General features: G+C 35.9%; 1 long non-coding RNA gene across 1 annotated transcript in view; it reads right to left on the reverse strand.

The window, feature by feature from the left end:
* Window positions 1–1,215, reverse strand: part of LOC141558833 (uncharacterized) — a 35,326-nt gene extending 34,111 nt beyond the window's left edge. The window contains exon 1 of the long non-coding RNA XR_012487151.1: window positions 1,089–1,215. This is a non-coding gene — a long non-coding RNA (uncharacterized LOC141558833). The remainder of the gene's footprint in view (window positions 1–1,088) is intronic.
* Window positions 1,216–11,031: the final 9,816 nt, after the last annotated feature.

Genomic DNA, 11,031 nt, shown 5'->3' on the forward strand with positions numbered 1-11,031 from the left:
GGTAGATAGGTAGAGATAAATATAAATAGATATAGATGGATAGATAGATATAGAGAGAAACAAACAGGTATATAGATGTATAGACACAGAAGTAGAAAAAGAGAGATAGAAGGATGGAGAGATAGAGATAGATTATTATATGGAAATAGATATGCATAGAGAGATATATACATTTAAAAATATAGGTAGATTTATAGTATAGATAGAAATAAGAGATAGATAAAGATAGAGATGGTTAAAGATAGATAAGTAAATAAGTAGAGATTGAAGAAAAGGAAAGAAGGAAGGAGCAAATAGAAATATAAAAATATATCTAGATAGAAAGAGATAGATATACAGAGATAAAGAGGGAGATAGATATGGATAGATATAGATGAGAGACAGATACAGAGATACACATAGAGAAACATACATAGATATAGATTGATATATAGGTATAGATTGATAGATAGACATTAAATAGATATAGATATGGATAGATATAGAAATAGAGAGAAATATAGATTAATAGAGATGGAAATAAATATAGATAGATATGGATGGATATATTGATATTGAGATAGATACAGATATAAATAGATAGATATACAGATAGATACAGATATAAATAGATATGCATATAGCTAGATAGATATTGATGGATAGAAGTTTGAGAGAAATAGATATAGGTAAGTATAGAAATAGAAATAAAGATAGAGATATGAATAGCTAGATACAAATAGAGATGGGGAGAGATAGAGGTAAAGATAGGTATATGCATACATACATAGAGTCACTTGGTGGCTTAATAGATAGAGTACTGGTCCTGAAGACTAAAAACCTGAGTTCCAATCTGGCCTCAGACACTTACTAATTGTGGGAACCCAAGCAAATAACTTATTCTCATTTGCCTCAATTTTTTCTTCTATAAAATGAGCTAGAGAAGGAAATGTATCTTTGCCAAAGTAGATTTACATGAGTAAGGCAACTGAATGACTGTACAACTCCAAGAATGGAAGTAAATTATTAAAAAAAAAAAAAAGGCAGTTTCCCCAACTTACCCTTCCTATGTCTGTCCAATAAGAGACACTGTAATATACTCTACTCACTTCTTTAAACTTAACATTTTCTGTGTCATGATCTTGCCTCAAATTGAGAAGAGTTTAACTGGAGAAAAAAAATTAAATTAGGGTTCAGAGTCAAATCTCAGTCTTAATGTTAGGAATGTTTCTAACTGGGATAGTGGGGAAGGGATTCTGAACTATTGTGATTGTATTACCTCATAAATAATGACCTCATAAAAGTGTGAAGAAGGGAACCTTATGGACCTGAGGGCCATCATATTGCCCTATGATAAAAATGAAACTAATAGAAGAAGGCTGATTAAAATCCTAAAGATGAGAGGACCAGGGTTGAAGAGAAGATTATACCCTAAACCAACTACCACCCAAGAAATAAGACACATCTGAGGGAAATGAAGCAAAGCCTCTAATTAGTAGGAAGGAGAGAGAAGAAAAGATAAAGTACTGAGACCTCAATTCTTCATCCCACAATTTTAGGCTAGATTGGAAGACCTGGGAGATGCAGTAATTATAATTTACTTATACTTCTAGCAAAACATTTCAAAAAACTTCTCTTGGAATTCTTATTAAACATATATATATATATATATATATATATATATATATATATGTACATAAAGGTATGGATAGATAATCATACTGGGAGATAAATTTGAAAAAATGATTGAAAAGCTTGAAGTAGTTATAAATGGTTCAATTTCAGCTTAAAAGTACGTCTTTAATGAAATGCTCCAGGAATGTGTGCTGGGCCATATAGTATCATGTCTTCATCCTTATCATCACTGTGGCATTCATATAGTGCTTTAAATTTACAAAGCATTTTACAAATATTATCTATTTTTATCTTTACAACAATCCTGGGAAGTAGGTGCTACTATTAGCCTCATTTTATAGATAAATAATCTGAGACATAGAGGTTAAGTAAATTGCTGGGTTGGTGTGTAAGGCAGGATTTAAGTTCCAGTTTTCTTGACTCCCATTCTTTCCTTCTATCCACTATTTAGCTCCCTAAATAATATACTTATTAAGTTTGATATGAGACAAAGTTGGGAGAAGTAACTACTATATTATATCAATGCAAAAGATCAAAGATGTAATTTCAGAGGAATAAATGTAAAGGATTTCACTTGGGTTCAAAAAATCAACTCCACAAGTACAGGAAGGAAAAAGTATGATTAGAAAGCAATTTCAAAAGTTTTTTTTTTGGGGGGGGGGAGAGGAGTCAGTGAATATGGTAGTCAAAAAAAGCTAAAATGATGAGGTCTTCAGTGTTGGGTGTGGTTAGCAGAGGAATTGATAAAAATTAATCTTTGAAGCAGGCAGGAAAAAGGTACTGATGGAGATCTATGGTCCCATCCTCCGAAATGCAAGTTGTATCAAATCCTGAGACCGACCCTCTGTAAGATTTTGAGCAGTCTTACCTTGCCATGTCCTGTCAGATATCCTAGTCATGTCCTTCAGGTTAGATTTTCCCTATAAAATCTACTTATGGGCCATCTCATGACTGCTGCTTTCCTTTGGGTCAGTCCACCAGCCCTTACCTTGTGATATCTTTTCCTTACCTCCCCATGCTATGTGGTATTTCCCCTAACTCCACTGTGAATTTCAACCCCACTTCTTTTCCTTACAGCAAACTAACTCTTTTAGGAACTTTTTAAAATCCCTTTTAAATCCTGCCATCTAAGGGCGTGCCCCAATCTCATGCTCCCTTTCTCCTAGGTATTTGTGAGTTCCACTGAGGAACTTGTCTTTCATATGCTCTCCCACTCATATTTATCATTTCTGGTATCTATTGTATCCTTTCATTTCGTCTATAACCCCTTCCCCTAAATAAATCTACCTTTTGCCAAAGAGAATGATCACTGTGAATTCTTCAAATGACTGGATCCCAGTTTTGATGTCTACATCATCTGGTGTCTACATCACCCATACCAAAAAGAAAACATGGATATCAATGGAGGAACACCATTCAGGTGAGGGAGGTGAGAAATCTTGCCCTAGTAAGACAACATCTGGAGCGTTATGTTCTGTTACATGTTATATATTTAGTAGAGTGTCCAGAAAAGAATTATTAGGAGAGTAAATGCAAGTTCTGAGACAGCTGGAAATTTGGTTTGACTGTAAGGTAAGGTCCTTAAAAGGGAAGAATGGGAAATGTGCTGAAAAGACATATTTAAGCCAAAATATATGCAGGACCTTAAATACTAAGCTGATAAATTTATGTTTTGTCCTGAAAGCAATAGAGAGCCCTGAAGGTTTATATTTTGTTTTGTTTTGTTTTGTTTTTAAGTGACATGAACAGATCTGTTGCTCAGGAATATCATTTTCTAAGGAAGGTCATTTCTTAGGATATATTGAAGAGAAAGACTGAAATCAAGGAGATCATTGGAGTAGTCCAGGAAAGAGGAGGTAAGGACTGAAGTAGAATAGTAACTTATTGAGTGGAGAAAATTAAACATTTACAAGAGAAGTTGTGAAGATACAAGCAACAAGACCTGGCAACTTGTTGATATGTGAGATGAAAAAAAATTAAAAGTCCAAGATAGTTCTTAACTAAAAAGCATGAGTGTCTGGGAGCATGCTGATAATGCTGACTGAAATAGAGAAATTGGGAAGGGGTTCAGGTTCAAAGGGAAAATAAACAATACCCTTTTGATCAGGTTGGATGCAAGATGCCAACAGGACATCCAACTAGCAGTCCAATTGTTAACTGACCATGTGGGATTAGAATTCAAGGGAGATCTGTGAGTCATCTCCTCAGAGAAAGTGATTGAACTCTTGGGAATAAATAAAAATCAACAAGGGAAACAGGGAAAAGGAATATTTTATATGTTAATATTCCCTTTTCTGAACAAACTGAAAAAAAGGATGTTACCCTCCCCTGAAATAGTATATTTAAAATAACATTTTCTTTGAGAAGATACCTTCCCTCACCACTCCTTCTCTATAGAAATGAGAGGGAGGGAAGGTCTATTGGTATAGAATATTACATACAACAATAGATTTTATTTTTGATGTATTGTTTGGGTTTGTTGATTTATTTTCTCTTTTTTTTCTTTTATGAGTTCTTTCTGACTTATTAATTGATTCTAAGTGAGCAGAGCCAGGAAGACTTTGTACACAGTAACAGAATTACCTCTTCTCAGTAAAACAGTGATGTAGGATAATTCCAGTAGACTAAGGATGGAAAATATCATCCACATCCAGAGAATGCATGGAGACTGAATGCATATTGAAGCATACTATTTTTACCTTTTTTTTTCTTTTTCATGGTTTACTCTCTTGTTTTTTTTTTTTTTCATAGTAAGACTAATATGGAAATATGCTTAAAATGATTATATATATATATATATGTGATATATATGCATATATGACAAAATACATATATAACTGATATCAGATTGCTGTCTTGGGAAAGGGGAAGGAAGGAAGAAAAAATATTTTGAAATCAAAATCCACTAATATGGAAATATATTTAAAATGATTTTATATATACATATATGACAAAATACATATATAACCGATATCAGATTGTTTGCTGTCTTGGGAAAGGGGAGAGAAGGAAGAAAAAATACTTGGAACTCAAAATCTTACAAAATGAATGTTGAAAACTATCTTCATGTATAATTAGAAAAATAAAATACTATAAAGTAAAGCAAAAGAAAAAATAAGTAAATAAATTATTTTTATGAGGTTCCAAGCTCTTTGAGAGTAGGATAAGGTTATGAAGGAAATCTAGGTATAGCAAAAACAAATTAATAAAAAAAAATTATAAATTATTTACTCCTTAGTACTATTTAGCAAAGTGGAGCATTTATGAAGGAATATATTCACTTCCAAAGATATCATCACAATTCTGTAAATGCTCCTCCCAACAAAGGAGAGGCAAAGTTTTCCTTCCCTCTTGACCAGCTTGGTCTCTGGAACCAAGCTTATGTAGCTTAGCTATGTATCATTCCCATGCCCATCCCCACCTGGCGCTGGAATACCAGGCATCCTGACTTCTCAAGGTTTCATGTCAAGGTAATGAGCTGCTATGCATCTCTCCTAAAATGCTGCTTCCAAGGTCACCATAATTCCAGCTCCTGGTTCAATGGAAATCACCTCAAGTGCCTTAAACTGAAAATAAAGAACACAAAACAGAGATAAACATCCCCAGGCTCATTTCTCAGAGTTCTCATTTAGGATAACTACTGAGGAAAGTATTGCTTAAAGCAGAAAAGAGATCTAATGACTCAAGTCCTGCTGTTAAAGATCTCTAGGGCCATCTCCAGTCATCCAGATCTCTATTTCTGATCTCTCTCTGGCCACTGGCCCCAGATAGCTCTGGAGAAGAAAAGTGAGACTGGTGAACTTGCCCAGCCCTCCCTCACTTAAATTCAATTCACTTGCATGTCATGGCATTCCCCTCCCTGCTGCTTCTTCCAGGATGAAGGACAAAAAAACAACACTTAAAGATGCATACATCCAATTGGACCAGCTACTCCACTATCCACATGGTTGGTGATTAGGGAGCACTGTGTTAGACAAATTGATCATACTCAAAGCCAGATTGCACCCTGAAGAGAGACTCTTGAGACTGATTTTGAATTAATTTCATTTTAAGGATCTATGAAAGATATAATGGGCAAGAATTTTACTATCCAATCTTAAACTAGGATCAAACTTGCCGTAATGCACATCTCTCTTTAACTTACTTTTAGTTGATAATCTGTCATTCCCTAACTCTGAAAATGTTCATTTACTTGAAAATGACTGTCCGAGTACAATGGTTATCTATCTCTTCCTCTTACAGAACTAAAAATGGGCATGTCTCAAGCTTACTAGGCCCTTCCATGCAAGGCTTAGGTTAGAACCTTAAACTATTAAATAAATTAAATAAAAATTAGTAGTGTAAGTGTACTTAAGGTAGTGTAAGGAGAGCATCCAGGTAGATACCAACTCATTTTCCTACTGTTCTGGGTCCGCCTCTTGGCTTTGCTTGGAGGTGGGAGTCAGACACTTACATTGGTTTTCCCACAAAGCTCTGAGTCTGTTTAGAAAAAGGTCCTGAATGTCTCAGCCCAGAGGGCACACATTGTGTCCCTAACGTAGAAAAACTCTACAAGCACTAAGAGTTTCTTGTTATTTATTTTCCTGATGGGTTTTGGTTTGTTTTGACTTGATTTTGAGATTTTTGACTTTGATTTTTAGAATTAGAATCCAAAAGAAGACAAATAGATGGCAAAAACAACAATGGCAAGCTATAGTATTGGGCCTTTTGGAATCCTGACCACGCCAAGGAAATATGTCCTGGCTAGAAGTCAAATCAAATCTACAGGCATTTATTAAGAGCTTACTCCATGGCAGATGCTGCACTGAACAGCAGAAGGAAGCTGTTTCTCTCAGTTACTCAGGTTTCTGTCCTTAAAAATTATGCTGCCAATTTCAATGCTTTCCAGTTCCAATTTCTAGCACACTCCAAAAGCTGCAGTAAGATTTTCTGCTGCTTTCTATGAGGAACTGAGCAATTCCCTCTCTCCCTATTCTGGGATGCTAGAAAGGCTATTTGGGAGTCGGTTCCTGACTCCCACTTCCAAACAAAACCAAGAAGCAGAACCAGAAAAGCAGTAGAGGGACACTGCTGCTGACACTAATTAGCAATACCCATTCACTGTAAAACTGCCTGTCCTCTCCAAGAGCAGCAAAAAAGCAACTGAAGGGGGTTAGGACTGAAATCTCAACAGGAAACAGCAAGGCAAGGCGAGTTGCTATGAGAATATATGGGAGAGTGTTATCTGTATCTATCCTTTTTCTACATATTTGGTTTAAATGTATATAGATGGATAGAGTGTGTAAGGGCCAGGTCTGGATTCAAGGAGACCTAAATTCAAATGTAGCCTCAGACACTAGCTCTGTGACCCAGGACATTTATTTTCCTTGGTTTCCTCATCTACCAAATGAGCTGGAGAAGGAAATGTAGCCAGTATCTTTGCCAAGAAAACCTTATCAGGGGTCATGAAGATTCAGACAGGACCAAAAATGACTCAACAACAACAAAAGCAAATACTTAGTAAGTGCTGCTGGCCTCCCACGTTAGAACGTGAGCTAGTCGGTTGAGATGCTTCATTGTTTGGCTTTGTAGAATCAATGACTCACAAGGTGATTGTCATGAAATAGATGCTTAATGAAGGTGACAGAGTGGCAGAAAGTAACACAAATTACTTTCCACAAAACTCCAAAACAGCTTGAAAAATGTACCAGACAGAATCATGTTGGGAAAACCCAGAAAAAGTTACAGTGAGCCATGTGGCCCCACTCAGTAAGGGGAGAAGACATAGAGGTCTGTGGCCACTGAGAATTTGGGTGCGCCACTACAGCACCCCCAAAATGGCTGGAGGAGGCTCCAGATCCAGACTGTGATAGGGACAGGTGTAAAATGGCAAATGCTTTGCTTGCCCTCCATTCAGTCTGAAGTCCCTTACTCTGGGTAGACTGAGGATAACTGGGCACAAAGGGGGATTCCCCAGTAGAAAGGGGAAGGGGAAAGTTCAGAAGCAAGCATTGAGAGCAGCAGTGGACTCAGAGCTCTGATACAGAGCAGGGCCTTGTTCCCAGATCAAGGGAGAGCCTGCAATTATGCCATTCTGAACCGACATAGCTTTTCAGCTGCCTGATAGGGAAGGAGCCCAGCAGGGTGTCTCCTCTTGCCCAGACCTTAAAACCAGCTCAGCAACTTAGAGAGCTCAAACTCCGGGGGGCAGCAATCAGACTTCCCAATCACTTTGACAGCTTGCTGCTCCCTGCCTGGGTGACTGAGGACTTGGAATAACACAACACTCAAGAAAAAAGTTAGAGGATCAGCCCAGAGTTTCCCTCCATCAAGAAAGTTCCCTCACATCAAGTCCAAAGTTATGAAGTAGGGTGGAAGATTTAATAGACCCCCCCCAAAAAAGAAAGAAAGAATTTCACCATAAAGTATAGTGTCAGGGAACCTCAAGACATAGACCCAGAAGAGAATGACTGAAAAACATATACAAACAATACTTCAGAGAAAAACACTGCCTGGCCAAAAACAAAAATTCAATTAGAATTCTTAGAAGAAGTAAAGCAAAAGTGGGGGGGGGGGTTTAAGTGTTTTTATAAATCAAATGAGAGTGGTAGAAGAAAATATGAGAAAAAAATGAGAGATATGGAAGAAAGAATTGGAAAAGGAATTAACATTTTGATATAACATGTCTCAAACCCAAAATTAGTATAAGAGAAACTAGGCATCAACCCACACCTATACCAAGATAAGGTCAAAATGGGTTCATGATTTAGGAATAGTGATATTATAAGCAAATTAGAAGAACAAAGGAGAGTTTACCTCTCACATCTGTGGAAAAGGAAGGAATTTGTGCCCAAAGAAGAATGAGAGTACATTATGAAATGCAAAATGAATAATTTTGATTATACTAAGTTAAAAAGTTTTTTTTTACAAACAATACCAATGTAGATAAGATTAGAAGGGAAGCAGTAAACTGGAGAATAAAATTTTGTCAGGGTTCTGCTAAAGACATCATTTCTAAAATATATGGATAATTGACTTAAATTTATAAGAATACAATCCATTCCCAATTGATAAATGGCCAAAGGATACAATTTTCAGATGAAGAAATTAAAACTATTTCTAGTCATATAAAAAATGCTCTAAATCACTATTGATCTGAGAGGTTAAAATTAAGATAACTCTGAGGTACCGTTTAATACCTGTTATATGATGATCAATTCTGAAGCAGTATGTGGCTCTTTTCAACAGTGAGATGATTCAGTACAGTTCCAATAGACTTGTAATGGAGAGAGTCATCTGCACCCTGAAAGAGGACTATGGGGACTGAGAATGGACCACAACATAATATTTTCACTATTTTGTTGTAATTTGCTTGCATTTTGTTTTCTTTTTCATTTTTTTTCCTTTTTGATCTGATTTATCTTGTGTAGCATGACTGTAGAAATATGTATTAAATTGCACATGTTTAACATATATTGAATTACTTAGCATCTAAGAGAGGTAGTGAGATGTAAGGGAAAGAGAAAAAAATGAAACACAAGGTTTTGAAGGGCAAATGTTAAAAATTACCTATTGCATGCTTTTGAAAATAAAAAGCTTTAATTTCTAAAAAAAATTAAAAAGATGTAACAAATCCTGACTAAGCAACAAACTCCCAAATTAGAATGGACCAAAGAGAAACAAATAACTCTATGAGTCAAGGAAATATTAAAAAAGTCAAAAGCCTGAAAATACAGAAGAAAATTTGTGGTGTATCACAGCAAAGATAATCTGGAAACCAGATTGTGGGGGTGGAGAGTAAGTAAGAATACTTGGACTATCTGAATATCATAACCAAAAACAAAGTCTTTAGAAATCTTAAAAACTTCTCAGATCTCTGAAAACCAGAGAGCAAAGTAGAAAAAATAATTCATTGGTCATCTCCTGAAATAAAAAGGAAAACTCCCAGGAATATCATAGTCAGGGCATTTCAAATACACTGCAAGTAGCCAGAGAATCCAAATACCAAGGATCCACAATAGAAATCACACATGATTTGACAACCATCATTATAAAGGAGCAGAAAACTTATAATAAATTATTCTACAATATAAAATAAACATAGGTTTACAGCAAAGAAAAACTTACACAGCAAAACTGAGTATAAATTTATGACAGGGACTGGATAAAGATAGAGGTAGAGGTTAGTTTTTGTTTTGGGTTTTTTTATGAAATAGAAGACCTCCAAGCATCCCTAATGAAAAGATCAGCACTGTGATATCTAAGGAGGCAGAGCCAAGATGGCAGAGAGGAGACAAGTCTTCTTCTGAGCTCTTCCCATATCCCTCAAATTAACAGCAAATTAAGCCTCTGAACTGGTTTTGGTGTGACAGAACCAACAAATGTTTGGACTATAACAAATTTCCAGCAGAAGATGGTTTGGAGGACCTTCAGAATAGGTCTGTATTTCTGTTATGGGTATACATAAAATGTACATATAATTTGATTTTACTGTTATTAAAAAAAAAAACTAGAGGTAGAAAGGAAATTGTACCAGAAAAAGGGAAAAGTGGAGGTAAAAAGAGGGAAACTACTTCTCACAAAGAGGCAAAGGAAATCTATTATATCTAAAAGAATTAAGGGAGGGGGATGAACATAGGTGTGAACTCTCATCAGATTTGGCTCAAAGAAAAAATATTAAACATATTTGGTTTATATAGAAACTTTTCCCACCTCATTGAAAAGTGGGAAGGGAAAAATGAAAAGGGAAGGGTTAGGATAAATAGAAGGGAATACAGAAATAGTAAGGAAAACAGTTAAGAAAAGGGAAAGAACTTCAATGGGGAGGGAGGGATTCTTAAGAGGAAGTGCTGCTTAAGGCAAGTGGTTCTCATAAGTCTAATACTGGGGAGGGGGTAAGAGGGAAAGGAAAGAGAAAAGCATAATTTGGGGATAATAAGATGACAGGAAATACAGAATTAGTAGTTTTAACCATGAATGTGAATGGGGTAAACTCCCCCATAAAGAGGAGGAGGATAGCAGATTGGATTAAAAGCCAGAATCCTACAATATAGTGTTTACAGGAAACACACATGGAACAGAATATATATACAGATATATACAGAGTAAAGGTAAAAGGCCGGAGAAGAATCTACTATGCTTCAGGTGAAGCCAAAAAAGCAGGAGTAGCCATTCTGATCTCAGATCAAGCAAAAGCAAAAATTGATCTAATCAAAAGAGATAATGAAGGGCACTATATCTTGCTAAACGTAGCATAGATAAGAAAGAAGTTAGAGGGAAATAGAACATTAGAAAAGTTAGGCATGATAGATCTTTGGAGAAAACTGAATGGAGACAGAATGGAGTACACTTTCTTTTCAAGCAATTCATGGAACCTATACAAAAACTGAACATATATTAGGACATAAAGACCTCAAATTCGAATGCAGAAAGGCAGAA

This window comes from Sminthopsis crassicaudata, chromosome 2, assembly GCF_048593235.1.
Source record: "Sminthopsis crassicaudata isolate SCR6 chromosome 2, ASM4859323v1, whole genome shotgun sequence".
NCBI classification, from domain to species: domain Eukaryota; kingdom Metazoa; phylum Chordata; class Mammalia; order Dasyuromorphia; family Dasyuridae; genus Sminthopsis; species Sminthopsis crassicaudata.